We start from the raw sequence: 24,776 nt of genomic DNA, 5'->3' as shown, positions 1-24,776 counted from the left end.
ACTTAGTAGTGCTAAAACTGAAATGTAGAGCGCCCCCTTCGTCTCCACAACAATTATCCAGAGCTTGCAAATCTTCCTAGCTATCTGCTAAGAGTACAATATCGTCCGCATACATTAAAACCGGGATCCGCTGCTCAACTACATTTCCGCCGAATCTGTACCACAGATTATAACCTAGATTGCCTCTTTGTAGCCTTCTTTCCTTATTGATCATATGAACAGCAGTAGTGATAGAGGACAGCTTTGTTTTAATCCTTTGTGTACCTCAACAGTTGTAGTACTTTTTATTCCTTTCCATGTAATTTCAACTTTAATGTCTCGTTATATTTCTTGCTCAAAATCATTTCCTGCCGAAAATCAGTTACCTAATGACCGACACCCTCATGTTTAAAATATTTTCGACAGGAGTTCCCTGTTAACGCTGTCGTATCCACAGCGTATGGATAAATACAGATGTCTGTTTTCCGCTTGATCTATTTCTATGCTTTGCGGAAGCATGAGCAGGCTATCATCTATGCACCTGTTCTTTCTGACCTCATTCTGAAGTTCTCTGGGTATCATATTGCTTTATACACACGACTGCATTTTTTAAATTTCACCACCTGTTTGCCGAGGTTTCAAACGCCAGGGCAGTGCTTAAATCATAACTTCAAAATGAGTCTGCAAAATAAAAGATGTGCAACAAAGAGATCTTAATCTCTATAGAAAAACGTGCAACGAAGTTACCAGTAAATTGGCATTAACTCACACATAATATATCAAAAAACAATGCAAATAGAATGCAAATTAATAGTAAAAGGTAGTGATCACAAAAGAGCATACATTCGTAATAAATGTGCAAACAATAAAAGCTAAAAATAACCATAAATATTTTCCATGACAATGTAGGTAGTAAAAAATTTTACAACGGTTCAGGAAATTAGCATTAGTTGAGTGATAATTTGATGTCAGAGAGTCATAACTATCATCATCCGCCTGACTACAAACTTCCAGCCCGTTAGTCAGTTACCTTGCCTTCGAATTCCATGCCCTGACCAGGCCCATTTCCTCTTGATTTTGACTACGATGTTATTATTCCGCGCGTCTTCTGTGACCCAATCTGTATATGTCTGTCTCGTGAACATTTTATTCGCATCAAAAGTGAATGCCAGCCTTTCAAAAACCATTCCTTTCTGAAGTAAGTCGAATATTTTCGCTCTCTAAGGAAATATAACTATTTCCTGATCTTTTTTGCTTAAGAGTTTCAAACTCCGCGTAAAACTCAAGGTTGCTGTCCGGGCGAGTTGGCACGTCGAGAAGAAACTTGCAGCGCTTGAGACAGAAGGGAGTAGAGAACACGGGCGCTAGCTTTCAACTAATTTTTATTATTTGCGAGAACAGCTTTTTATACCATACTGCGATAGCATGAACATAGCAGATTTACATCAGGTTATCGCAGCTCATCATAACATACGAAAGAGCTGAACATTTAGTACGTAGCACGTCTATCCACAATCAGGATTTCGCGGAACTCACTCCGAAGCCTGCTCCGAAGCCGAAGCCTCCGTGAGACTGAAGCGCGAAGGAGACGGTGGCGACGCCACATCGCGCGTCTTAAAGGGCAACTGACCAGGGGTCTGGACATTTTTGAAAAACAAGCCCACTGCATGCATGAGGCGTCGAAGGTAAGCTCTGAAATATACTAGAGCCATGCGCGCACCGAAAAGCTGTAAAAATTGAAATCAAAGCCCGTTAGTTGTTCCCTGCGAGAAGCAAACATCCTCGGCCTCTACTCTGGCTCCGGAGCCTTCGGGTTGACGTCATATTGAAAACTCTCACTAAAGACATTACACTGGCGCGTGGTTCTCACTGGTGGGCGAAGGGTGGGAGTAGCCGCTTCGTCGCGTCGTCTGCTCGATGCGCGCACGCTTTCCGCAGCGTGTTTCGACGCCGAGGACAAGAACCCTTAGATAACACGCAAGGTGCGGAGTGCAAAAAAACATGTGAGCACAGCGGAGCAAGCAATGTCCAGTGATTACGAAGAAGCGAGGGACAAACACAGGCTGGTAAAATACTGGTCAAGCAGTTTTGTTGCGCACCCTACCAAAACGGGCCGGGTAGGGAGTGGAGAAGGTGAAAAAAGGGAAGAAAAAGAAAAAAACTGCGTCGAAACACCACAAGGATACCGAAAGATCAAAATGGAGAGGGTGTTGGTAGACCCGCCGCTCCCCCTCCCCCCACCAAATAAACTGGGTAGCAAAAAGCAAGAAAAGAATTCTTTTCAAGGCGGGGCTATGACGTAGACATGTGACCTACTCCACCAGACACCACGTCTCCCACTAACATCCGAGGAGGAAGGGCGATTTTCCTTTGTGGAGTCTACTCGGCGAGACGCGAGAGAGAAAAATCTCGAGGAGGGAACGAAAGGAGAGGAGCATGGCGAAGTAGCTTGATTGCGATTGCTACTGCGCTTGTGTTTGTTACTGTCTTCCTGCTCGGTCCTTGTTTTTGTTGGCGCAGTCTTAAATATGAACGATTCCGACCAACTAGCCTGCCAGAAGATACTTTTGCGATGGCTCTAAGTACGCTATTAAGGACTCTTTTAAAAAATATTTGCAGCCGTGCCTTCCGGATAGGATGGCTGGCTACCTGAGCGGTAGAAGATATTTTCGACCAGAGGGTGTGGCCCATTCAGGCGCGTCTCCATGGGCCCATCCGAGGCGCACGAGCTCACTGCGTACTGGGGTACGCCAGAGCCGGACTGAGTGTGCGCGAGGCGTAGACGCTTGGCAAGTATCAGTCCCTGTCAGATATTCGCGCCGGTGCCGGAAGCGGCTCGCTGGTTTGCGGTCGGTGTAACTAATCAGAGAACGCAGTCATCGGGTACGTCCCTTCGTGCCGTTTTCTTCGCTGAGTTGAGCGCAAGTAGGCCATCACAGGAGGCCATCGAGTTGCGTACGTATGTTTTCTGACGCTTGTCGCGGCGCGGCGCTCGTGCTTCTGCAGCCAATGAGAGAGTGGCGTGTAACAGTTGCGGTTTGGCCGGACTGAGCAGCCGCTCGCATGCCCGCTCTCCCCCAGTCGCTCCGTCGGCCGCTCGTCTTAAGAACCACTGCGTAAGCATAGCTGGGGACGCGGCTATGGGTGAAGCCCGGTAGTGCAGTTGCAGTCATTTGCGCGGCAACCACCACGGCGACCTCAATCATGGCCACGTGTAAAAATACTTATCAAAGCTTAGCAGGGGTAAGCAGTGCAAGCGCACCTAGTTCGCATTTGATTAACTACGCGAATCGGCTGTAATTTTTGTGTCAATTTCCAAGCCGCGCGATCTTTTTCTTTGAGTGCGATATAGATGTGAAACTGACAGACGTATTTTTCAGTTAATTTGTCGTTCTGGCTTCCACAATTTGAACAATCTGCCGGGCGAGTTGGTTGCGATCCATATGTATCAGCAGCGCGAAAACAACACAGGAAGAAGAAGCAGAAGGTAGTACAGAGCGCTGAACTTCCAACTTTTATTTGAACAAAAACTGAACCGGTACTTATATACACACATCGGGCAAAACCCCACCAGGGAGAGTAATCAAAGCGCGCGATCGAACTGTGACCCACACGATGTCCAGGGCATCAAAAGATAACCAGAATCACACTGTAAAATGCGTTGCATGAAATGAAGCAGGAATGACATGCGGAAAAAAGGAAAGGGGGAAAAAACTGGGTTGAGTGTGCGCGAATGACAAAAAAGATGGCAGAAATGAAAAACAGGGTTGAAGGCGCGAATTTTGCTAAAAACATGAGGAGGCGAGAAGACACTGGAAAGGATAGCGATACGAAGGACGAGCGCCAACAATTAACATGTCTAGAAAGAAAATGCAGCATGTGAAGTGTGCCTCTAAAAACCAGGTAAAATCAGATAAAACCAGAGAGAAAGGTGATTTCTCTTTCAGATAGCGAGATGCGTGGGGTGCTTACGCAACCTTCCTTAAGTCCCGAGATGTGCGCGGCTTCAACGATTTCACGCGTTAGTTGGTTCTTATGCTTTTTCAAAATGAGGAATACATTTCTTTTTGCTGTCACATACCCGGTAACAAGTAACAAGTGAAGGCGGGCTAGTTGGTGGTTGACAATGGAGTGCATATTGCAACCGCGCAAAACGACGAGGGACGAAGAGAGGAAAGCACAGGACAAGACGCGGAACTCCAACTAAGGTTTACTACAGGAAAACCACATTTATATAAGAATCGTAATCACACCTGACGAACAGCCGATACCATCAAATAACACAGGCATGTGGGCGCGCGTGGCACAAGTTAGCATCTAGATAGTTAAATTCTTTCTTGGATAAAGATACGGAAGTGGAGCTGATGCAACGGCCATTTTCTTTTTTTATGCAGTAGGCTTCGAAAATTTCCCTGCTTCCAAAATTTCCGCGACACAATTGTCTTGAAAAAATCGACGACCCAGCTTAGCAGGGATATTTTCGAAGCCTACTGCATAAAAAAAGAAAATGACTGTTGCATCAGCTCCACTTCCGTATCTTTATCCAAGAAAGAATTTAACTATCTAGATGTTAACTTGTGCCACGCGCGCCCACATGCCTGTGTTATTTGATGGTATCGGCTGTTCATCAGGTGTGATTACGATTCCTGCATAAATGTGGTTTTTCTGTAGTAAACCTTAGTTGAAGTTCCGCGTCTTGTCCTGTGCTTTCCTCTCTTCGTCCCTCGTCGTTTTGCGCGGTTGCAATATGCACTCCATTGATGGTTGGTTGGTTTATGGGGTTTAACGTCCCAAAGCGACTAAGGCTATGAGAGACGCCGTAGTGAAGGGCTCCGGAAATTTCGACCACCTGGGGTTCTTTAACGTGCACTGACATCGCACAGTACACGGGCCTCTAGAATTTCTCCTCCAAAGAAATTCTAGCCGCCGCGGCCGGGATCGAACCCGCGTCTTTTGTGCCAGCAGCCGAGCACCATAGCCACTGAGCCACCGCGGCGGCTTGCACTCCATTGACATACCCGGCAATGGGCGGGCAGGTTCCTCAATGGCGCTCCAGTTAAATCGTTCTTATGTTCCATTAGGCTTTCATTTAAACATCTTCCTGTTTGGCCTATGTTAGCCTTACCGAAAGTTAAAGGGATTGAATATACAATGCCCTCCACAACAGGCACAATAGGGTCTCGGTGCCTGGTTGTGCAGCTACTGCTCTTTTTCTTTTTTTTTAACTTTGTTGCACAGGCAAGAGACTTTCAGTCAATGACCCCTTTCTTGCGAAAAACACCGCAGAAGTTGTCAGATTCCAGCACCAGAACAGAACAAAGTCGTTCAATGGGTTCTCTATTCCATACCTGAGGATGCCCTCATAGAATGTGTTCGTGACGCGATCGATAGACACGGTGTGGTGGCCTTCCAAAATAAGTGTGGAGTATCTGCGGATGGCTTCATTAAGTTGCTGTTCGCTTACCTAAAATCAGCAGTAACTGAGTGGAACGCTTCGAGATCCATACAAAAGCAAGGCATATGTATAGGCTCATGCATTACCCCCATTTTGAGCCACCTTTTCCTGGCTATGCATGACAGATCCTTGAAGGACAAGCTCGAGTCTTCAAGCGTTCTCAAAATCTTCCGGTACATTGATGACTTCTTGGTTCTCTTAGGTTGCGACACTGAAGCATTTAAAATAGAAGCAACTCAAGTCCTCCAGGTTTTTTCTGATACTATGGCACCTCTTGAATTTACCCATGAATTCCGAAAGCAAAACACTATGCGGTTTCTAGAGTTGAAGGTATTTTTTGGGGAGAACCACGTGTGCTGGTTATTTGAACCAAGAAGCAATAAGCTTACCTTACCCTACGATTCAGCCCACTCAAAACTTGTTAAAAGGAACATCGTGAAATCAACTTTTAAGAATGCACTCACAAAATCTTGTGAACACAAGTTGGAAGACAGTTTTTCGAACCAAGTTGTGAGACTGACGCAGTCAGGGTACCCGCAATCCCTCCTTTTGTATGTAGCAAAACAAGACCTGATAGGTATCAAGCGTGAAATTGAAGCCCCGGGTGATACGCGACAGCGGAACAAAAGGGTCGCCGTTCTGCCATACCTGCACCAAATCTAGCATAATCTGAAGAGAATTGGCAGAAAAACAGGCGTAGAAGTAGTCTTTTCAGCCCCTCTGCGCCAGTCAAGCCTGTGCAACAAATTTAATAAAAGGAAAAAGAACAGTAGCTGTTCAATCAGGCACCGAGATCCTTTTGTGCCTTAAGCGGAGGGTGTTGTATACTCCATACCTTTAGCTTGCGGTAAGACTTACATAGGCCAAACAGGAAGATGCTTAAACGAAAGGTTAATGGAACATAGGAACGACCTAACTGGGGCGCCGTTGAGGAACCTGCCCACCCATTGCCGCGTATGTGACAGCCAAAAGAAATGCATTCCTCATTTTAACAAAGCAACCGTCTTAAAGAAACATAAAAACCCACTAAAACGCGATATCATTGAAGCTACCTACATCTCAGGGCTCTAGGAAGGTTGCGTAAGCATCCCTTCCATCTCATTATCTGAAAAAAAAACACCTTTCTCTCTGGTTTTATCTGTTTTTTCCTGTTTTTTAGCGGCTCACTTCACATGTCGCATTTTCTTTCCAGCCGTGTTAATTGTTGGCGCTCATCCTTCGTATCGCAACCTTTCCACCGTCTTCTCGCCTCCGCATGCTTTTAGCAAAATTCGCGCCTTCAACCCTGTTTTTTTTTTCATTATTTCCTTATTTTTTTTTCGTTCGCGCACACTCAACCCTGCTTTTTTTCCCACTTCCTTTTTTTCCGCATGTCATTCGTGCTTCATTTCATGGAACTCATTGTATACTGAGATTCTTGTTATCTTTTGATGCCATGTACATCGTGTGAGTCCCAGTTCGATCGCAACCTTGATTACTCCCCCTGGTGGGCTTTTGCCCGGTGTGTGTATATAAGTGCGTGTTCAGTTTTTGTTCAAATAAAAGTTGAAAGTTCAGCGCTCGGTGCTATCTTCTCCTGCTTCCTGTTTTGTGTTCCCGCTGCTGATGCATATGGATCGCAACCAACTCGCCCGGCAGATTATTGAAATTGTGGAAGCCAGAAACACAAATTAACTGAAAAATACGTCTGTCAGTTTCACATCTATATCGGACTAAAAGAAAAAGATTGCGCGGCTTGGAAATTGACACAAAAAATTACAGCCGATTTGCGTAGTTAAGCGCACGAGCGATTTGCTCGTGCGCCCGATCCCCTATGGGATCGAGCGCACTAGCACTCAGTTACTAATTCATTACGTAAAGCTTCCCCACACCTTCAGCATGGCGCTTCTGCAGGTTAAAAAGATTTGTTCGAAGTGACATTACATTTCTACATTGTACAGCATTACGACTGGCGATCTTTCCTTGCAGAAGTTCCTGCAAGTAATCTGTACGAATCTTTTATTATTGTTTACAAGCAGATAGCGCACTCAGCATGTAAAATCTACCCCACGCAGTACAAGAGTGAGTGCCCATGGTGTGGAGACAAACCAACCCTATACCATACCACATGGGCTTGCCAGAAAATAGACGAGCTAGCCGTAATAGAAAATAGGAGCGTGGAACAGTGGGAGAGGATGCTATCCAGCGACATCCTGAAAGTCCAACAAGGACTAGTAAGGCGTGCACGCAGGGCAGCTACCCTCAGCGGAGCCCTGGACTAGGGGAACCGACCCTGAAGAGAAGTCGGAATACTCCATCTGAATCCGCAAAAAAAAAAATACTGTAAAATAGAGCAAATAAACGTCTTCCACCACCACCATGTAGAAGCGTGGTCGTCATAAAGCTACGATAAAGTGGAGCAATGCAAACGTCCTACCCACGATAGCTGAAAAAGAACTGGCTTCGGCGTCGTCCCCCTAAAAAATCAGATTCGCCGCGAGATCTGCCCACAGGTTGCGCTCTATACTAGCGTGGAAAGGCGGCGCACGGGGTTTTGTGCCGAACAGAACGAGCCCTCTGTCATGTTCAGATTTTTCACAGAAAAGCGCAAAACCGCTAAAGGCTGCGTAAAAAATGTGCGGATTGCAGGAAAACATGCAAGAAACCACATAACCCGTTTTGTGATTTTCTGACGTTTTGCGTTCCGTTTTCAATGTACCGTGCTCACGGCCTGATATATTTATTGTGTCACACTTCCCTGACGACCGTTTTGTTGTGCGCGCCATTCCTTCTGCCACAGAACTGGCAAAGTGGCACGGGTGAGGCAAATCTACTGTGACTTCAAGCGGGTGCATTTCTCCTCATGAAGCGCCTCTGCGGCGAGGCGCGGTGCTACATCTAGAAGACGCGAGACGCTCTTTTTGCGCCAACGCATTATGCGCATGCTTTCCCTCAACTATTTTCGGCGAGGTCTGTGTGTCTGTCTTCCTCGACAAGCGCTTCACTGGGCAGAGACACGACGGACTTCGGGGCAATACATTAGTTGCCGTGCTAGCATTTTTGTTGTATAGTTAGTTCTTGTTTCCTTTTCAATGTGAACACTGCCAGGGGGCTACAGTTGTGTGTATATATATGTGTGTGCGTCACTGAATAAAGGGCGTTTATCTGTTCTCGCTTCGGCGAGCGCGGCTTCGGCCGCTTATCTGTTTTTTGAGCAGCGTCCGCTCCGGCGGACGCAGTTGTTGCTGCGACGCGCGTCTTTCCTTTCCTCTCCCACCTTCCTCTGATCTTTTAACTCTCCTCTATCTGCACGTGGCAGCGGTGGTGGCTTGGCTCGAGCCAGTAGCAGGCCCGTGCAATTTCCTTTCATTCTTCTCTCAGTCACAACAACAACAACAACAACAACATAAAGGGCGTTTCGTTCCATGCGTTTGCTGTCATGGCTCACGGTCTTCACGGGCGGTTCACGCCTACACTACATTGGCGACGAGGATGAACGGAAGAGCGGGCCTAACAACCTTTTAAGGCGGAAGCCTTTAATGTCTCATCGTTGTAAGCAGCAGTTGTCGACAGAAATGTCACGCTTATCAATTGGTCGAAACGGTCGTGACGTCAAGTGCGCGAATTTTAAACGGGGACAATTGTACTTTGGCTAGTAACCATGCAACCAATTGAAGGGATCACATCGTGATGCTCCAAGTAAGTGGGACTGAGCTTAGTTAATTGCTTAATTACCCAATTAGCCTAATTCACTTTTCTAATCAGGCCATATAAATAAATAAAACCTAGTAGGAAATTGGTCGAGCTCGGGAATCGAACCCTGGTCTTCGGCGTGCTAGACGAGCATGCTATCCACTCCGCCATGCCAGCTTTTTTTTCTTTATTGCCTGGCTTTTACAAAGAAAATTGGACAAAACAAACAATCAACAAAACACAACAAACGCTATGTACATACGACTCGTGGTCAGCCAGCATGAATCTGGCAGTAAAGTTTCACAGGTTGTTTATGTTATTTGCACCAGAGGTGCCCCGCCAGAGACGGTTTGTTCACTTGATGACTGAAGCCGGCATGCGAGAGGGGGATACCCTGCGCCTGGTTCAGAGCCTGGAGCTCAGTCGCGTGGGTTACGCCCTCCCGTACTTCAACCTCAACAAAGAAGAAGTGGATAGTGCAGATACCATACTCCGCAAAGCTTACAAGACAGCCGTGCATCTACCAATGAACACCTCCAACGAAAAACTACTGGCTCTTGGAATTCACAACACCTTCGAAGAGATCAAAGAAGCCCAACTGGTCACGCAGTTAGCTAGGCTCCAGCAGACTCCTACGGGGCGCTCGCTCCTTAGGCGACTGGGGCTAGGCCGAACTGCGGAATTCGAGAATCGTACTGCGAGCATACCGGACGCAATTCGCCAGACGCTAAAGGTTCGCTCCCTTCCCCGGAACATGGACCCCAACTTGCATGCGGCCCGTAGGGCAGCCCGGGCGAGGTATGTACAACAAAATCTGGCTACAAAATCCACAACGGTATACACGGACGCGGCTCCGTATACAGGAAGCTCACATAACAGCACAGTGGCGGTAGTTATTGATTCGAACTTAAAGGAATTAGCTAGCGCCTCAGTGAGGGATTGCACGGTAACCGAAGGGGAGGAGCTGGCCGTAGCTCGAGCGGCGGTAGCCGGTTATCGAAGCAACATGTCCCTCACCATCCTTACAGATTCGAGAGAAGCGTGCCGTAACTACATGAACGGCCGCATAGGTCGCGCCGCGCTCCGGCTCCTCCAGAGCGCGACGCCACCAAAAGTCACACATAGCATTTACTGGGTGCCAGGACACACCGACATAGCGGGGAACGAACGCGCCGACGAGGTAGCTCGAGGGTATACGAGCAGAGCTTCCTCCCAATCGGACGATCTACCCGACCGAGTCAGCCCTACGTACTCAGACATTCTGAAGGGGGTAAGGATCCGCTATCCGCCGCCTCATCCTGATTTAAATCAACTAGAGGCAGTGTATTGGCGAAGATTGCAGACAGGAACATTCCCAAACCTGCATATCCTTAGCAAGATTTACCCGACGCAATATCGGGACACTTGCCCGTGGTGTGGCAGCAGCAAACCATCGTTGTACCACATCACGTGGGAATGCAGTAAAAACGACAACTTTCGCAAAGACCCGAGTGCAGAACAGTGGGAGAGCCGGCTCTCCAGCGGCGATCTGGGTTGCCAACAAGGTCTGATCCAGCACGCCCAACGAGCAGCGAAGCTCAGCGGCGCCCTGGAATAGGGGCACCGACCCTGTAAGAAGAAGGAAGATGGACCTCTTCTTTCTCGTCTGCTACTAGCACCTTTCTACAGCAATAAAAGTCTTTCCTACCTACCTTGATCTCTGCACAGGGGTGCCCCGTCAGAGACGCTCTCGTGATGAGTTGAGAGGCAGGGGTAAGGCGAATACTTGAAGTTGCATAAACAGATATTTATACAATATACAAGTTAAGGCACCCGAGAAAAATTAAAGGGCAAAAAGACAAACAACGAAAAGGTGGAACTGGCTAACACTCGGGGAGGCCCCTACTCGGCATAGCCGAAGATGCATAGCACCTGACCTTAGCTCAGAACCCCTATTCCGGCTCCTGGGCCCGGTTTTAAAGACCTAAAGGCCCGGCCCACATTTGGTGGCTTCCAATCATGTTGCACTCTTAACATGATTGGCTCTTCAAGGGCATGGCCAGCCCTCCGGCTTCTACAAGGTAGACCACCCTCCCTACCACAAAATAAAATAAAAACAAACACAAATATACTTTCGTGCCAGCACTTGCGCGAATCGGTACCGCGGGGCGTGGGACACCCGAACTCCCCGGCGCGTTCGCGAGCGGCCGCGTTCCGAAAAAGGAGACGCTTTGCTTTGAGCGCCCCAGCCGCGTTCCGATGACCCCGCGTACACTAACGATCCCTTACACGCCCTTCCCAAGATTCTACAAAGGGCTCAAATGCCACTTTTAGAATTATAACAAAGGGATCGGTACGGGTCACAAAACCACCCTGTGGGTGACATACCGCAGCTACACTAGCACTGGCACAAACAAAACCAAAAGGAAAATAATGCACATGGGCACCAACACAACATTACGCAAAATGCTTACGGGCACCAAGAAAACATAAGCAAATTGCGCACTAAAATACACACACTGGCATGCCTGCCGTGCGCCGTAACACGGCGGCCATGTACCCAGTTCACTTGCATGCACACCCGCGTCTTGCTCGACACACACACACACACCGACACTCGTAACTGGAGCGTTCAGTAGCACTGATATGGGGTCCGAAAGCGGCCACGTGAGCCTCCCTGGCCGCACCGAGCGTCCCTGTGTGCGTTCGAGCCACCACGCGTCTCAACAGGATGAACGCCTAATGGCCACTATGCTCATTAGGCTGGTGCCACAGCGGGGCAAGAACATCAACAGCTGATGCCCTCCAGGATCAAACACGTCCCGGCCCTCGATGGGTCCAAATCCCTGACCACACGATGCACCTGAGGGCCCGCTCTCTCTGGCGCGCCGGTACGAACCGCGTGCTGTGTAAGGAGCATAGCCCTTGCCCCGTCTTGCGGCCGGGCTCGCTCTTGATTTGGCGACCTGCAGCACGGAACGTAATGCTCCACGTACCGACTTTCAACATGAAAGCCGCTCACCTGCCTCCTGGCACTTCGCCTCGCTTAGAGCCATTTGCCCCGTTCCTGCTCGGGCAAACACTGACGTTGACGTTCCCTGCTTGATAGGCATTTGCCGGCTTCGTGGCATCGTCTAACTCCGAGGCTCCATGAGCTCCTTCGTAGTCACTTGACCCGAGCTTGCCTTGCGGCAAGTCGCCACTCATTTGCGGGTCCTCAAATGACCTGGCCGGACACACACTGGTTGCGTTGGACAACTGCGCGGCGCTCTGCCAGGTCGGCCCAGCGGGCCCACCTCCGCTATCTGCCTCAGATGAAGGGCTCTTGCCACCAGTAACGCTACGGGGCACTTCATGCCCTATGGCCGACACAGTGTGTGTTTGCAGCAACGCGAGACTTTCACCTGTTACTAGCTCCGTGTCAGAGGTCACAATCTTAGTCATAGAGCCTGCAGGAATTCCATCGCTGTCCTGTTTGTTATCGGACACCTTGGTCTCGATTGGCCCTAGATCATGAGAATTGGGCTGCTCCTGTTCTTTGCTAGCCGCCCGCGGTGGCGGAAAAGCTGTGATATTTCCGCGTCTTTCAGGAATCCTGTAATCTTTTGCGGCGTTTCCTAACAAAGATGCGTTCCCGCATACCGGCTGATTGCTTTAAGCGTCCTCACTGCTCTTTCCCTGACCTGTGCATGACAAACAAAATCCTTTGTCTTCCAGCACAAGCGGCCTCACCTCTCGAGACTCGGAGCAGTTCTCCCTGGCTGATTCACTGGCTCTCCTAGACTCCTTGAGCTGAGCGAGCTCCAGCGCTAGCTGCTGGCGATTTGCTTCTGATACCTCCGACGCACTTAACATCCTGAGGATTTTCCTCGCCCAGCGGCGCCTTTCCTCCATTCACTTTTGCAAGCTCAGCCTGAAAATAAGCTAAGCGCGCCTTCGCCAATTCCACTCGGTACCTCACATCGAGTGAGGGCCGGCATGGATAACCCTCCATACCGCCGCCTGTATCCCTGAACTGTCCTACCAGCTCGAACACATGCACAGTGACACTAACAATGCGACGAAGGAAACACAGTTTCGATGCGTCGATCCGCATTGCTAGCTCCTTGGCGTCGGAGTCCACCGCCACTTTCACCGGACGCTGCGATGAGCTGTCGCACGCCGCTGGTCCTGTGTACGTTGTCGTCACTTGCTGCGACCCGCCGGTGACCGTCAAGTTCTCGACGCGCTGCTTTTCTTGACCGGATGCAGTCTCGCGTCGCTGGACTACTGCCGTGGTCCTTGCGTCCTTGCCGCCGTCTCTCCGCAGGTCCTTTCTCGAACGCTGCTGTTGCCTGACCGTCGCCTTTCTCCCTGCGTTCAATCTTCTTCCTGCGCCGTCTTCCGTTGGCCGCAGGATCCTCGTCGACTGCGCCAGTAAAGTTTCACGGGTTCTTTATCCTCCTCGCACCAGAGGTGCTCCGCCAGAGACGGTTTGTTCACTTGATGACTGAAGCTCAGTGATCTCTGCACCAGGGGTGCCCCGTCAGAGACGGTCTCGTGATCAGTTGAGATGCAGGGGTAAGGCGAATACTTGAAGTTTATATACAGCTATTTACATTGCATATACAAGTTTAGGCACTCGAGACAAATTAAACAGCCAAAAAGATACACAACAACAAAAAGGTGGAACTGGCTAACACTAGGGGAGGCCCCTACTCGGCATAGCCGAAGATGCATAGCACCTGACCTTAGCTCAGAACCCCTATTCCGGCTCCTGGGCCCGGTTTTAAAGACCTAAAGGCCCGGCCCACATTTGGTGGCTTCCAATCATGTTGCACTCTTAACATGATTGGCTCTTCAAGGGCATGGCCAGCCCTCCGGCTTCTATACAAGGTAGACCACCCTCTCTACCACAAAATAAAATAAAAACAAACACAAATATACATTCGTGCCAGCACGTGCGCGAATCGGTACCGCGGGGCGGGGGACACCCGTACTCCCCGGCGCGTTCGCGAGCGGCCGCGTTCCGAAAAAGGACACGCTTTGCTTTGAGCGCCCCAGCCGCGTTTCGATGACCCCGCGTACACTAACGATCCCTTACACTGGCTTCGTCTTATTAAAATCCAGGCAATGTACAGAGCGGCTCTAGTTCTGAGAGCTATTCCGGTGGGTCCGCAGCGGCCTTCTGAATGGCCAGAAACATGTCCATATTTTCGCGAAAGTAAATCCTGGCAGGTCTTGCGTCTCGGTCACAATGGTAGCCTGCCATTCTGGAGCGCCGTATACAGTGGAGGCCTGTCAGCATTATTAAGTCGAAAGGCATCTTATCCTCATTTTCAACAGATAAGTACCGAATGCCGTACGGGTCTAGCGGAAATTCTTTCTTTAAGGTTCGCTGCAACACATCCCAAAAATAAACCCCTTCCCAACAGTGTAAAAAAACATGGTCTATTGTTTCCGGCTTCCTGCAAATCAAACAATGAGATCCCCAGGGTAAAAAGAATTCATTTCCCTCTAAAAATTTTTTAACCGGTAAGGTTCCGGTGTGCAGCTTAAAAAAGAAGGTTTTTGTTCCTGGCGGCACCTGCATTTTTTTCACTCTCTTTAAAACATCTTTGCCTGGGCCTCCACTGTACAAGGCCCTGTACAAGGCCACGGGGAAAACTACATCGCACAAAGCACGGTACAGTTTCTTTCGTTTCACAGTGGACAGAAAGTCCTTCGAAAACCGCGCGGAAAGAAACCTCACACTGGCAACGATTTCCCAGTAAAAACCGCTGATCCTACTTACTTTTCCTAATAATTATCAACGATTTACCGGATTCCATTTCTTTCCATATCAAACTTTTTTCTGATTATTGTGTAATTTATCGCAAAATTTATTCTAACACCGATTGCCAATCCCTTCGATCTGACCTGGATTCAGTAACAGCATGGTGCTCAACCTGGCTTATGCAACTTAATCATTCAAAAACTAAATTGATGTCTTTTACTAACCGAAAGTCTCGAATTCAAACAGCATACTCCTTAAATAATAGTTCACTCGAGCTAGTCACCACGTGTAAGTACTAAGGACTTCACCTTCATTCAGACTTAGCAGACTTAGAACCACCGTATTAACCTTATGCTTGCATCTGCTAATCGGTCATTAGGTCTCTTAAAACATAACCTAAAGCATGCTCCTCCTCACCTCCGTACTCATGCCTATACCACTCTAATTCGACCTAAAATTGAATATGCCTCGGTTATTTGGGACCCTTACCAATCTTGCCTAATAAATAACATTGAATCATTGCAGAACCGCGCCGTTCGTTTTATTTACTCCGATTATTCACGTAACGCCAGCATCACAGCCTTAAAGAAACGCGCAGGTCTCCAGGATTTATTTCTCCGCCATAAATTGCACGACTATCACTTTTTCATAAACTTTATCACCATCCATCACTTCATAGCGACTTTTTTTCTTTGCCTCCTTCGGTTTTTGACCGCCGCGATCATCCCTTTAAAGTTAAGCGTTTCACGTGCAGAACATTTAACTATGCGCACTCATTCTTACCACGCACAATATCTGACTGGAACACTCTGCCTTCACATATCGCAACCACCACTGATCCTGATAAATATTTTACACTTATATCTTCAATAAATACTCCTTAACTCTTCGCATACATTGTTATTTTATTTGTGCATGGCTTCCTTTTTTGCAGGGTATATTACTAAAATGATTCATTGGATTAGTGTTCTGTTCGTGTAATTTTAATACTGCAGTAATCTTCGTTCTTTGCCGCGCTGCCATTCTTTTGATTCTCTTGCTTACTTATGTCATGCAAAGTGTCTTATTTGTGCTTTTCATTGATTCTTTTCCTTACTTATGTCATCCAATGTGTCTTATTTGTGCTTTGTTGTTTGTTTTACATTTGTGGTTTTGTTTTATTCTGTTAAATTGCCTGCCCCCCCCCCCCCCCCCTATGTAATACCCTCTCGAGGGCCTTTAGGGGAATTCTGTATAAATAAATAAAATAAATAAACCTCCGCAGTTCCGACTACGTACTCCGGCAGCAGGCGCCGCAGCCTAACTTGGCATACGGTGCGCAAAAACGGGTCTCTTGTGTCCCGAAAAAACAAGAAACGATTCACCAGATGCCGAAGAAACAATTCAATTTCAATTCAATTCAATGTTTATTTTTCCAGAAAGTGCCTGGAGGGTCTCCTTGGCTAAAAGCTGCTCACGCAGCTTGACTAAGGCCAAGAAGACCGTTTACATAGCAGTTACAGTGAAAACATATTATAATTAAAACAGACATTTTACCACTAATTTGCAACAGTAAATGCAAGTTTTGTACAACATTCGGAGCACTGAAATTATACCATGTAAATAACACAAGTCAGACATCAAACAAAACACAGAAAAAAACACATTTCAAGAAACGTGGCAAGAAATATTGTACAATTGATTTACATGAAACAAAGCACAAGAACAGAACAAGAAAAAAAAAGAAAAAAAGAACATAATGTGCAAAAGAACACAGTATAACAATACAAAGTATTACCAGGGGAGAGCAATTACAAAAAACGAGACCTCAAACCTCTTCTATTCAAACCTAAAGTGTGAGTATTTTTGTTTAGTATAATTGGGAGGTTGTGTGATAACGCTTGATACTTATAAAAGGTTCGGAACCGTGGGATTTCCCACAAATCTTTATTTCTTGTGGGTACGTTAGCGTCGCGGCGCTGCAGTGATGCTAATGACATTAGTTGATTTATTGTAGTAAGGGAGGAAAAGTAAAATGTTTTCAATAGTCGGAATTCATAAATATCCTCAATACGAATTATTTCAAATGACCTAAAGGTACTCGTTGTAGTGGCCATTGGCTCCATATTCGCAATATGACGAATTATTCGCTTTTGTATTACTAGAAGCCTGTTTAAATTTCTCTTTGTTGTTGTGCCCCATACTAAAGTACAATAATTTAGATGAGAATTAACGCTTGATATATTTGAAGTTTCGCTTTCAAAGGCAGTATACTGCGGCAGTGTGCTACAGCTCCTGTAACTTAAGACAGTTTTCTACTTAGATAATTGATATGAGTATCCCAGCCTAAGTTAGAAGAGAAGCATACTCCAAGAATTTTGTGGTCGTCAACAACTTCTATTTCTAGAGCTTCGAACTTAATTGTAAGGTTCGTTTTAACTTCTTTATTCCTGGCGCGAAAAATCATTGCTTTTGTTTTGACCGCATTTATCTTCAGTAGGTTTGCTTTGGACCAAACAGACAGTTTTTCAAGTACTTCCTTACATTTCAGTATTAAATTATCTATGTTTGTTCCAGAAATAAGTAGAGTGCTGTAGTGAGCATAGATAATAAAATCTGTTGAATTATCTATGTCTACAATGTCATTTATATATGGCCCGGTCCCAGTCCACCTTCCTGTACCCGTCTGAACAGGTTGATCCGGCTGCAGCGCTCCCAGTCAGACGACCAGATGAAGACGGCGAAAATTCTGTGCAGCTTTTGAATGCTTAACCGTGAACAGTGCAACACCTGCATGACGTACCAGAGCCTGCTGATGAAGAACAGGTTGCAAACAGTGGCTCTGGCAAAAATTGACAAGGTCGTCCCTTTCCACTTATCCGCTCTCTCCCGCATCTCTTTGACCTGCCCTGTCCAATACTGTTCGCTGTCACGGTACGCATCGAGCGGAACGCCCAAGTACTTGCATGGTGTCGTCGTCCAAGGCACACTGGCGAACCGTTCAGGCGTAGACGCCCACCCGCCATGCCACAGCCCGAGGCACTTCGACCAGTTAACCCCGCTTCCCGTAGCTTGGCTGAAATCGCGTACACATTTAACTGCCTCGCTTATGCCTCCCTCGCTGCATAGGAATCGTTAAGAAGGGGATGGATTTTTCGTGGGAAATGTGGAAGTTAAACGATAAGCTACTTCAGGACGAATTTTATAACCGAGCTGTAAGGGAAGAAATAGCAAAAATAGAACCAAGTAGCAACATGAGGATTTGGCAGCAGTGGGAGCTCACTAAAGAAACTTTAAAATTAAAAGCCATAGAAAGAGCCACCTGTATACATCATGAGGAAAAAAAACAGGAAATGGAGCTAAAGGCACTGCTTCAGAAGATGATAAAACAGTAATGCCGAGCGCCTGGTAATTGGATAGAAGACATAAGAAAAACCAAACAAAAGCTAGAGCTTATCGAGGAAGAACGTTATCGGGGAGCATTGGTGAGGGCAAGGGCAGAAGACATGGCTGCAGGGGAAGCGCCAACGAAACGAGCGCTTGGTTTAGAAAAGGCCCGTGCCGAAAGAAATCACATTAACGAAATTTTCCGCCATGCCAGCTCGATGGTTTGGAATGAACAAAGGTGCGTCCTCCTCCCTTCCCTTCCGGCGAGGTTTAGGTGTCCACTGAGATATGAAAGACAGATACATTTCCTTTCCTCAAAAACCAATCGAGGCGTAGAACCGAATGGGCGATGGCGTTCTATGGACTCCCTGGCAGCGTTGCAAGACGCTGTCGCGTTCCACTCTTAGAGGCGAAGCTTAACATCTTAACCACACATCAGTGACCACACTTTAGGTCAAAAGAAGTGCTCCCCTGAATTTTGACGGCTGTCCATCGAGATATGTGAAACAGTTACTGCGTAATTTCGTTTCGTCAAATAAAATTTTCATTTTCTTCATTACGGGCCCTCTTTGTCTTCTTTCACTCCCACTTCCTCCCTTCCTCCACGGTGCGGTTCAGGTGTCCACCGAGATGACAGATAATTACTGCGCCATTTCCGTTCCTCAAAAGCGTCGCGTTCAAACGGCAAGGCATCGCGGCGAACGGGTGGTGGCGTTCCGTGGACTCCCTCGCGGCGCTACAACAAGCTGTCGCGTTCCACTCCTAAATGCGAAGCTTAAGCGTCATTAATTAGCAGTTAATTTGTATTCAGACATTAATCAGTAATTAACCACTAATTAGTGATTGCAATCACTTAGTAATTAGTACTCAATTATATGTGACGCCACCAGTGCCACAGAAGCAGTCAAAGTGGTGCGGAAAACGCTTTCGCCTTTACGCACTTTAGACAGCCAAAGTGCCCCCTGAATTTTTTCGCTTCCATTGATGAGCTTTTCCGGACTCGCACCACCGCCCCCATTTCTGCCTGTTCCAGGTCGCCCGGCTGTTCCTTGGCCACAATGGCTGCGACTATTCGAGAACTACATGCTGGCTTCGGGAGCATCTGATTTTTCGGCAGAGCGTCGCAAAGCCCTTCTTATCCACAGTCTCGGCGTCGAAAGCCAGCGAGTATTCTTCACGCTTCCTGTGTCAGCCAAAGACGCCAAAGAAGGTGAGAGCGCTACCTCTAAGGATCGGCCAGCAGATAGTGAGGGTGTAAGCACCGGACTGTTGCCAAAACAGACAGAGACTTCACCTTCGCCATATGACGATGCGGTTACAGCCTTGGTGAACGATTTTACCACCCAAACTAATATCGTCGTAGAACGTCATCGTTTTCGCAAACGCGTCCAGCAGCTAGGAGAATCTATCAGCGAGTATGTTGTTGCATTACGTGAGCATGCAGCTGCTTGTTCGTTCGCCGTGCTTGAAGATCAGTTCGTGACAGGCATTTGTTCGCAACATGTCCGTGAGCGTCTGTTGCTCGATGGCTCGAGTCTTTCTTTTTCGCGTGCTGTGCTTGTGACCATTCAGCTAGAACAGACAACTCATCACGTCCAAGCTTTTGCGTCTACAAGTGTACAGCATGTTGCTACCAAGAGCAACGCCCCCTTCCACTGCTTTCGTTGCGGTTCTAATCAGCACTCGGCTGCGTCGTTCCAGTGCCCGGCTAAAGGGAAACACTGCCATTGCTGCGGTCGCGTCGGTCATTTCAAGTAGGTGTGCAATAAGGATCGACGCGTGGCTTCTGTTCGGGAACTGAGCAGAGAAGAACGCAGTGACGTAGAAAACATTCTGGTAGTGGCCGCATCCACTCACCCTGGTATTCATATTGATGTCTTAGTAGGAAACACCAGCTTAGCATTCTTAGTTGAAACGGGATCAGCAGTTTCCATTATGTCGTACAGCTTCTTCAACCAGCATTTCTCCATTAAAGCACACTGTACTGTAACGCTAGTTAAGTTGGTCAAACTTAATTGCGCTTTTGAAAAGACGGGACAAAACAGGGACGACACAAACTCTCGTGCGCAAACTGTCAACTGAAGTTTTATTGCGATGAACACACATATATAAGGTTCACGTCTTAACATAAATCACCAAAAAAACGGAGTTAAGTAGCAGTTTTTCAATCACGTCAACAACCATAAAAAAAGAGATTTTGTCCCAGCTGATTAGATTACAATCGTTCACACTGATCCAAGAGTTGCCTTTCCTGTTTGGAAAGCAAAACCGAGGGGTTTGCAGCTATCGCACCTGGCGCAGTGCGCCGCCAGATTTCCAGGTGAGTTAATCTGGCGACAGTTGCGGTTGTGCTCCCTTAGTCTTTCATTTAGGCATCTGCCCGTCTGGCCAACATATGCTCGGCCGCAAGATAGCGGTATCTTGTAGACCACCCCTTCACAGCACTCGATGAACCTGTTTGTGTGCCTGACACCACAAGAGTGCTCTTCTCTAGGAGTGGCCTCTTGGTTCACAATCGCGCACATTCCTTTTAATTTTCTTGGTGCGGAAAAAACTACTTGCACCTCATGCCTCTGAGCAACTTTTTTCAAGTTGTGGGAAAGAGCATGAATGTACGGAAGTACCACAGGCCTTTTGTTTTCTTGCTTTTTGCCTTTGTCCGTGCCTTTCACAGTTCTTTTGAGCACTTTTTCTGCTACTGACACAAGCAGAGGTTTCGGCTAACCGGCTTTTTCCAGTCTTGCTGCCTGGTTTTTTCAGGCTACTAAGCATCTTGTGGTTGCAGGACTTTTTTATGGCCTGCTCAAAGCTAGACATTGCCATGTTTCTCTTGATCAGTTTTGAGTGGGCCGAGTCATATGGCAGTAGACCTTTTTCGCTGCGTGTAGCGTACTCCCAACGCAAGTGGGTTTCCAGAGATATAGCCAGATCAAGGAACTGCAGGTTGCCGTTTGTGGGAACTTCATGAGTGAACGACAGCCCTCGGTGGGCTAACTTGAATTGCTCCAAAGTTTTTTCTACAAGGTTGGGTATGGCCACAGTGTTGTCAGCGCAGACTAAAAAGTGATCGACGTAGCGGAAGCACTTTGTGACACCAAGCGGAGATAACGCTTCTTGGAGTTTCTTGTCTCCTCTGGCAAGGAAGAGGTCACAGAGTACGGGGGCTATGGTGGATCCAATGCTTATCCCGTCATTTTGGGAGAATATCTCTCCTTTCAGCTCAGCACACAATGATATGAGATACGCATTCAAAAGGGCGAGGAAATCTGTAGTCCTGATGCCACACTCTTTCATAAACTTGATAGCGTGAAATTTTTCTATGCACATTTCGACACACTCGAGCACTTGGTCCCGGGGAACACTGTAGAATAGGTCGGTGACGTCAGTGGAGAAGCAGGTCACGCTAGGCTCATTCTTTAGGTATTCGATGACCTCATTGGAATTTCTGATCATGAACGGATCTTCCACAGGAAGCTTGTTCAGATGGATCTGCAGGTATCCAGCAATTTTCCTTTGCCAGGTTCCCTTATCTTCTACTATCGTTCGAAACGGGGCGCCAGGTTTATGTGTTTTTATCGTGAAGAAAGGTGTAAGAGTTAGCTTCTTGCTTGTCTTCACTTCTTTTCCAAGTTTTTCGAGGCCAGATTTCTCGCATAGCTTTGCAGCATGGTTCCGGTTTTCCGGAACCTGGGATTGTACGCCCTGAAAGATTGATTACTTTTGATTCTTCTGAGCTGCTACATTTTTCTTCTTCCTCGGCAACATTCGAAATGAAGAATCAAAAGTAATCAATCTTTCAGGGTGTACAATCCCAGGTGCAGTAGGCCCCAAATATGCCGTGCAGCCAAATGTGAGGCCATTAGACGCCTTAGGCATGATTCACTCTATCGCTAATCGAGCCGATTCGGAAGAAAAGAGCGCATGCATCAGAGAAGGCTTGATGTGCGTAAAAGAAGTAAGCAGGAAAAAGGACTGTAGATTGGTTCCGAAGAAAACGGCTGATTTCTTGCGTAAGAATGGGCTGAAGCTCCTGGTGTCCGACAAGACAGGCTTGTTCGCCGTAGTGAACACAGGCGACTATGAGGCAAAAGCACAAGAAGCAATCTCTAAAAATTTCACCAGACAAACAAACCTATACGAAAGAAGACTGAAGGAAAACCGGAACCATGCTGCAAAGCTATGCGAGAAATCTGGCCTCGAAAAACTTGCAAAAGAAGTGAAGACAAGCAAGAAGCTAACTCTTACACCTTTCTTCACGATAAAAACACATAAACCTGGCGCCCCGTTTCGAACGATAGTAGAAGATAAGGGGACCTGGCAAAGGAAAATTGCTGGATACCTGCAGATCCATCTGAACAAGCTTGCTGTGGAAGATCCGTTCATGATCAGAAATTCGAATGAGGTCATAGAATCCCTAAAGAATGAGCCTAGCGTGACCTGCTTCTCCACTGATGTCACCGACCTATTCTAGTGTTCCCCGGGACCAAGTGCTAGAGTGTGTCGAAATGTCCTTAGAAAAATTTGACTCTATCAAGTTTATGAACGAGTGTGGCATCAAGACTACAGATTTCCTCGCCCTTTTGAATGCGTATCTCACATCATTGTGTGTTGAGCTGAAAGGAGAGGTATTCTCCCAAAATGACGGGATATGCATTGGATCCACCATAGCCCCCGTACTCTGTGACCTCTTCCTTGCCAGAGGAGACAAGAAACTCCAAGAAGCGTCATCTCCGCTTGGTGTCACAAAGTTCTTCCGCTACGTCGATGACCTTTTAGTCTGCGCAGACAACACTGTGGCCATACCCAACCTTGTAGAAAAAACTTTGGAGCAATTCAAGTTAGCCCACCGAGGGCTGTCGTTCACTCATGAAGTTCCCACAAACGGCAACCTGCAGTTCCTTGATCTGGCTATATCTCTGGAAACCCACTTGCGTTGGGAGTACGCTACACGCAGCGAAAAAGGTCTACTGCCATATGACTCGGCCCACTCAAAACTGATCAAGAGAAACATGGCAATGTCTAGCTTTGAGCAGGCCATAAAAGAGTCCTGCAACCACAAGATGCTTAGTAGCCTGAAAAAACCAGGCAGCAAGACTGGAAAAAGCCGGTTAGCCGAAACCTCTGCTTGTGTCAGTAGCAGAAAAAGTGCTCAAAAGAACTGTGAAAGGCCCGGACAAAGACAAAAAGCAAGAAAACAAAAGGCCTGTGGTACTTCCGTACATTCATGCTCTTTCCCACAACTTGAAAAAAGTTGCTCAGAGGCATGAGGTGCAAGTAGTTTTTTCCGCACCAAGAAAATTAAAAGGAATGTGCGCGATAGTGAACCATGAAGCCACTCCTAGAGAAGAGCACTCTTGTGGCGTCAGGCACACAAACAGGTTCGTCGAGTGCTATGAAGGGGTGGTCCACAAGATACCGCTATCTTGCGGCCCAGCATACTTAGGCCAGACGGGCAGATTGCCTAAATGAAAGACTAAGGGAGCACAACAGCAACTGTCGCCAGATTAACTCACCTGGAAATCTGTCGGCGCACTGCGCCAGGTGCGATAGCTGCAAACCCCTCAGTTTTGCTTTCCAAACAGGAAAGGCAACTCTTGGATCAGTGTGAACGATTGTAATCCAGTCAGCTGGGACAAAATTTTTTTTTTATGGTTGTTGATGTGATTGAAAAACTGCTACTTAACTCCGTTTTTTTGGTGATTTATGTTAAGACGTGAAGCTTATATATGTGTGTTCATCGCAATAAAACTTCAGTTGACAGTTTGCGCACGAGAGTTTGTGTTGCCCCTGTTTTGTCCCGTCTTTTCAAAAGCGCAAATATGTTTGACCATGTTAACTACCAACCAGCCCAATTTGAAACCCTCTTAACGCTAGTTAAGTTATTGGACTATTAAGACAGCCCATACCGGTGCATGGATGTTTTGTCTCTGAGTTTACGTACATGGCTCGTACAGCATCCATTTTGTTTTATGCCGTGTATCGGGGCACTTCGCTTCTCGGTATCGATGCGATTAGAGCTCTTAATCTGTGAATTGAGGGCCGCGTACTTAACCCGCCTCAAAAAAGACACGGTCTGGTTTAATAGCGTTCTTTAGTAGAGGATTAAGCGGATAAAATGTAGCGTAGCGCCCGGCATGTGTCCACATGTGGAGAGCGCCCATACCTCGTCAGGGACGACACCGCACTTCGTCGAACTGTTTCCCTAACGTAAATCACTCCAGCAATGCACAAGAAGTTTCGCCGCACAGCAGAGCAGACTGTTCACGCGTTCACCGTGTGAAGAGTGTTTAAGCAGGGCTATGATTTTAGTAGTAGTGAAGTAGTAGTGAAGTGAGTCGATTGACGCTGCCCGAATGACTCGATCAGAACTCGAGTGGCAGACGTGCAAAATGACAGCTTGGCCGTGTGACAGCAGCACTGCGGCCACCAAAGTTTAGGAGCTTGAGCGAATAATTTTTTATACGATAAAGTACAACCTACCAATTAGTCGCTTCGAAGATACTGCAGATCACTGCGCGTGAGTACGGTTAGTCGTGTGCAAGAAGCTTTGAGGGAATGAAGATTTATTTA

At 47.2% G+C, this 24,776-nt stretch overlaps 1 pseudogene; it reads left to right on the top strand.

Moving 5' to 3' along the window:
• The window catches only part of LOC149345405 (uncharacterized), a 68,783-nt pseudogene extending 44,495 nt beyond the window's left edge, over nt 1-24,288 (top strand).
• The last annotated feature ends 488 nt before the right edge of the window (nt 24,289-24,776 follow it).

This window comes from Amblyomma mixtum, chromosome 5 (assembly GCF_055824585.1).
Source record: "Amblyomma mixtum isolate Tamu chromosome 5, ASM5582458v1, whole genome shotgun sequence".
NCBI lineage: Eukaryota > Metazoa > Arthropoda > Arachnida > Ixodida > Ixodidae > Amblyomma > Amblyomma mixtum.
This window is presented reverse-complemented; position numbering and strand designations above follow the sequence as displayed.